The sequence below is a fragment of the Poecilia reticulata genome, chromosome 15 (assembly GCF_904066995.2).
Source record: "Poecilia reticulata chromosome 15, P_reticulata-male-v2, whole genome shotgun sequence".
Taxonomy (NCBI): Eukaryota; Metazoa; Chordata; class Actinopteri; order Cyprinodontiformes; family Poeciliidae; genus Poecilia; species Poecilia reticulata.
The window spans coordinates 683835-690236 of NC_088844.1; the positions used below are offsets into that span (position 1 = coordinate 683835).

The following is a 6402-nucleotide window of genomic DNA, read 5'->3' on the forward strand; positions in this document are numbered from 1 at the left end:
TTCAAAGCTTTTGCAAAAGGAGAATACTCTGTCAACTGCTCCTCCGAGCCGTTCACAGAGCTTTCTGAAAATCTTTGGGTACAGCTTGTCTTTTATTATCAAACTTCAAAGAGGGAGGATAGGCAAGATAGACAGCAGAGGAAAAACAGCAGAGGTCGTAAAACATCGTACCCAAACACAGCAAAGGTCGTAAAACAATTTACCTAAACAAATAACAACCCAGTTCCAGATGCGATATCTGATTTACGGCCTGATCCCGGTTCAAATCTCGGTCAAACTGTTTCACCTGAAGATGAACAGGCAGCTGTGACCCCCAGGTCAGTTAATACACACACTAAAGAAGAGAACACTTTAAACTGACTAACATTAGACTGAATATGAACTAAAGTAACAACAAAATGATAATATCAAAAAATCTCTATCAGTAAATGTACCCATCCGCAACCTGTGGCTCAAAGAGGTATGATAACTTGTTTTAGGATTTGTTCAAAGCTGCAGTAGTCAACTTTAATAAAACCAAATAATCTGTGGGATGTAAGAAGCATGTACAATAATGATTGACAGTGCTGAGACAACATAAAAGCTCACAAACATGATTATATTTTTAATATAAAATAATATATGTTTGTACTTACTGCATTCTCACTTATTACGATCCTGCTCACATTTTTGGTCGTTAACTATTTCTGCCATCTTCAACTAATTGTGTTAATTCATATATCAAAATGTTCTGCTTCTTCTGGACTTTTCTGCTATGACTTTTGCTAAAATTCACTATTGTACCTTTTGAAATAATTGCCCTTTTGTGCAAATATTTGCCCCATTGAAATACATGGTGGAATTCTGTCAGTTGCTAGAGTGTACATTCTAATAACTGACGTTTTTTTTAACTTTCCATGCTTTTTGACAAACAAAATTATGCTGTTCATACATATTTCACTGTACAATAATTATTTATGCATTAAAAAGTAGCCATGTATGTCTACTTTAAGGAACTATTACTATCATTGCTACAAGTCTTACTGTTTTCTGTCAAACTAGACTGGAGGACAGCCGTGTCACACCTTCTCCTATTCTTTCAATGTGTTTTTTCATGTGCTCCGTTTCTATCCGTGTGTCAGCATTCTGCTGGTCTACCTTTCTGTATATGCTTTCTGCTTTTACTGGTTTAGTCTTTGATGCTTCTGCTAATCTATGCCATTTTTTTCCTATGTTTTACTTTACAAATTTTCAAATATTTCAGGCTGAATTCAAAATAATGCTTCTGCTAATTCATGCTGTCTTTGGCTAAATTTTACTCTTTAGCAAAAGACTTCTACCATGTATAACTGTAACTTGTTGTTGCTACAGTTATACAACAACAACAGTTATACACCAACAGTTATACAACAACAAGGGGGGGAGGGGGTGCACAACACCCCCCTCACCCCTTCTCTCTCTCTCTACTTCCCCTTCTCAGAGGAGGGAGATGTGCTACCAGCTCTCCGTCTAACGGGTGAATTGAGTTTCCTATATCTGCCGAGATTTACCCTGTCCAGAACTGAAGTAAACTCTGATTAAGCTGGCGTGGAGAAAGACTAGCCTGGTTTCTGACGACCTCCATCCAGATGTCCCACCCTTTTTCACCCAGTGAATTAGCCAGATTGAGCAGCCTGCAACCAATTAGTTTCACAGAGCACACCTGTTAACGGCCGCTCTTACTCTTTATTACAACTTGCACTTGTTACTGAATCAGGTTGGTTTTAGTGACTCGGTCGTTGTTTTAGACAAGGGTGTTGTTTAAGTTTTGGGCTAAAAACAACCTATAAAACATTTTCCACTTTTTCCTCCCAGAATCAAACTTCATAGCTATTTTACAACCATCAAATAACTTTAAGGTGGCTCATTAATTGAATGTCCACAACCTCTTTTAGATTTTCTTAATATTAGTAAGGCAATTTTGCAAGGGTCAGTACAGCTTAAATCAGTAGCAGAAATGATCAAATAAGTAAAATCAATAATCTATCCTATCTTTCCCTAATGCTGACACTGTGAACTAAAAAAGGGAAACTTTGAGAGAGATGGACGGAGTTTGGCATCTTGAACCCCAGAACTGGCCTGATGATGAAGGAGGTGTAGAAGCAGAAGGCTTACAGTGCTGGTCGATGAGGGCAGCCGTCCCTGGAGGTCTGATGAGCTTTCGTCTCCGCTTTGATGGTGAGGTCACACAGGACTTGGGTGCTGGCAGGAAGAGTCCTGACTTAGAGTGGCAGGTCTCAGGTCTTAGGGTAACTTCCTCATGCATGTGGCGGTCCTCAGCTTCTTGTCCTGCAGCTCTGTAGCTCCCTTCTCCTCATCTCACAATCTTTCTGGTCCATTGAGATGTAGACGAGCAGGTCTCATGGAAGGAACCCACCAGTTCTTCCTCTTTGCCTTTGTCTTTGTCTTTATGTTCATCTTTGCCTTGGTCTTTGTCTATGGGGTCCGAACCCAGCTGATGAGAGAAGTGCAATTTGAAGCCACATGTTGCGGGGATTTTATTTAGATTTTATTCTTTAAACCTTTAATGCTTTGAAATAAGGAATGGTATGAACTATTTTTATACACATGCAGGGTGGAAACATTCTTCATCTTTCTTCAGGAAACCTGCTCTTCCTGTTTCATGACTCTCTTTCTGCCTGACTATGATTTTTTATGATTAAATAGAAAAAAGTAGAATTAAAGCAAAGTTTGCAGGATACAATAACAACACACACAACCAGATTAATTTTATTACCATCTCACTCTACTGTTGGGTCTTGATGTCACCTGTGTAATTATTTTTAAAGATAACTTTATTTATTGTTACTATTAAACTAAAATCTCCAGCATGGGGAAGTGGGATGAGCTCGACTTTTCTCGACAAGCTTTATTATGATTTTTTCCCTATTTCTTATGCTTTGTTCTGCTGTGTTTTGCGTTTTCTACAGAAGTCATTCTGTAAATATTCATTCTCAAGGCTGTCTTGCTACGCTCTTAGAAATGGCTGTAAATTTACAGTGGAATTCCAGCAGTAACATACTGTTATTCCAAATTACGGTAGGATATTGTCAATTTGATGTCTTCTTCTGTTGTCACAGTCAAGACTGACGACTGGCAGTAAACTACCGCAAAATAATTGTACAATACAGTTTTCCTAGGCAAGACATTTTACTTGTATTTGCATCTTAGAGAACCAGCATTTAAAAACAATACTAAACGGAAAGAAAAAAATACTTTCCATAATAAATCTTTTAGATAATGAATCGAAATCTACAGAGCATAATCAAAAATGTTAGATTACCAGTGTTGGTGTTGTATGTTAAAAATACAATGTTAATTAAACACTTATTTAGTCAAATTCAAAGATAGGTTTGTCAGTTTCCCTAAAAAGATGGTGTTTGCTAAAGAGTTGCTCCCACAATCGCAACGTATCTGTGACGTCACGTGTTTGCCCTGGAACCACAAAATATGACATCTCGTCTGGAGCTTATCATAACAAGGTAAGTTCCCCAAAGCTATTAAGACATGCTCTTTATGTTCTCTCTTTAATGTATTTATGTAATGTAATGGTGATGTATTGTCTCAATGTTTGTAACTCCCTGGCGGACATTATACCACAATGTATGCTGTGTTTATACTGTTATGTATTCTGTATCTCAATAAAGATCTATTTAAAAAAACAAAACAAGGTAAGTTCCATGTTAAGACCATCATGTTTTGATTTTGATTATTTTTTATGAATGCATTAACTTCCTGTTTGCGCAAAAGTATCAACTTAAGCTTAACGAAAGTTTATTTGTTTGGATATCGCGGTACGACTGTTCAGTACAGGGGTGCTCAAGTCCAGTCCTTGAGAGCTGCCATCCTGCAACTTTCACATGTTTCCCTGCTCCAATTAACACACCTGAATCAAATGAAAGGCAGGTTAGCAAGTCTGTTCAGAGCTGATCCTGGTCTGTTGGAGTAAAGATGCATCAAAAAGTTGCAGGACGGTAGCTCTCGATGACTGGACGTGAGCACCCTTGGTTTATTATTATTGTTAGCAGCTAAAGCTAGCCAAGCAGGTGTAGCACGGGGTGTCGGGTGGTTAAACGAGCATTAAAACTGTCAGAAAGGCGATTTGATTTAACAGTATTTAGCTGCGGAGTCGTTTTCTTGAAGTTTTCGGGTATAGACGGCATTATGGGGAGAGTGGCTGTGCTGGACCAGTGGTTTGATCTATGCGATCAAAGCTAAGTCAAAAAGTTTTTGTCTCTATAAATAATGATAATAAACAAAGACATATTGGCTGCCTCTTTTTTTTGTCATTAGTACGTCATGTTAGTGACTGAAGCGTGTTATGATGACTTCAACACATTTCTTCTGACAGGTTGGCAGAAGAAATGCTGTCCAGAATGTTTCTATAAGCTGACTAATTTCTATAATGAGTGTGATGGCGACACACACAAAGGTGGGTCTGGTTAGTTTTGCTCACTTCTCTTTAAAATGTTTATTTATTATCCTAATGTGTCTGATATTTATACTGTTGTTCCTCCAGGCTGGGAAAACCAGGCATTCTTCTGTTGGTTCATGTGCTTCGTCCTACATCCAAAGGCCACAAGAAGAATCCAAAACAGCTCATGTCAAACTGTGGACCATGTTTTCAGATATGTTCAGGTATGTGGTTATTCTAATGATTCTAATTCTTTGTAGAAGCACTTTCTCATTGGCTTTGTTTGCTATCTGAATGTAGTTGTGCTGCTAAATATATTTAATAATTTTTATAATTTGTCGTCTTATCATTATGTCAAAGCCATTGTTGAAGCCTTCCTCATTGCCGTGCAACCAGGACAGTCCTTCCTCCTGCATGTTGGTGAAAACAAGAGCATCACCAAAGACACTTCACCATCAGTGATCACAAGATCATCCAGGGTAGCCTTTGATGAACTTATTAAGAATACTTCACCTTCAGTGCAAAGTACCATGAATTCCTCTACAACTAACTTCTGTAAATTAATCCAGCCTACAGTTTTCAACATTGATGTGACTTGCACGACAATTGAGGAGTTTAAGATCCTAGCTTTTACTTTACCTGGCAGAGTGGACACTCTTCATTATGATGATCATTTAAATACATACTGTATCAATAAGAGGATTTGTTTTATGTTCTTCCAATTAAGGACTTGGTTTATTACAGTCCCTGTGGCAAGCAGTTTTCTTTATGGTCAGCATTAAAGGCCCAGCCAACATTCCAGACAGGACAGTGTTATCCATCTTCTTCATCTTCAACCTCCAATGAGGCAGCCAAGACTTTGGTTCATTCAATGGTAAAACCATTCCTATAATTCTTTTTTACAATGACATGGTTTTAAAGTTCTAAAGCAAGTTATGATTAACATTTGACAAAGGTGTTGATGTTTTCTCTTTACGTAATTAAAAACAGCTTTATTTATATATTGTACCAGCTGTATTCAGAATGCCACACTATTTATATCCTCAAGAATTTTCCCATTTTTGATTTAGTTTTTTATTCGCTTCATTGAGATTAACCCAGAAAGGGGCACAAAAGCCAGTGATGGGAAGATGGTATCCACAAAGACAGGAAAGACCATTCAAAAGAAAAAGTGACAGTCAATGTTGAGGTTTCCACCCTCATCAAAAACCCGACGGACTTTGAGTGGCATCTCATTCAGGTTAGTTGTTGTCCTTTTCTTTTCATTGAAATATTTCTGTTTCCATATTATTTAGGATCTAAATTGTATTGTCTTTTCTTTTTCCATGTTGGACGGTGCCTTCATCTGCATCTAATAAAGTGCCACTTGGACTCTTGAAAACCATTAATAGTTCACATTTTAAAACCCTGTTAATACTAGAATTCCACATTATTCCAGCCATGTTGAATTTTAGATTTTGGAAGTCCTTTTTCAGTGATTTACTTAGTGATACACAAAGCATTGATATTTCTTTAAGATCTATGTTTTTATGTTCATAAGCTTGTAGAAATTAATGAGTTAAAGCCAGTTTATGTCACTGTAAACTGAAAGTCTTTAATTTCTATTCCAGTGTTAGTGAAACTATATATTGACTTTGAAGGCCTATTTTTTACCAGTTCTCTGAGAAATGGTTTTGTGTTATTTGTTTTGAATGTTTGAATACACTGGAAATATGTGTGGTTTGAGGCATAGTGGTGCCTTTAAATAAAAATTCTGTTCTGAAGGTTACTTATTGCATCCTCTTTTGTGTTATGTGAAGTTGATTATGCAGATTATGCATTTTAGAACCGCACCAATTGTAGCACTTCTAAGAAGCTTACACTGGGTCAGGTATTAATTTTCTATCATAAAACTAAGATTGTACTTGAAAAAGTAGCATTACAGTTTTTTTTGCAGTAGCTTACTCATAAAGTGAATGTAGTAGTAAAAC

General features: G+C 37.2%; 1 long non-coding RNA gene across 1 annotated transcript; it reads left to right on the forward strand.

The window, feature by feature from the left end:
* The first annotated feature begins 4529 nt into the window (after positions 1-4529).
* LOC103476618 (uncharacterized) lies at positions 4530-6200 on the forward strand. Its single transcript, XR_535511.2, has 4 exons — positions 4530-4656; positions 4793-4911; positions 5160-5672; positions 5793-6200. It is a non-coding gene; the product is annotated as an uncharacterized LOC103476618 (long non-coding RNA).
* The last annotated feature ends 202 nt before the right edge of the window (positions 6201-6402 follow it).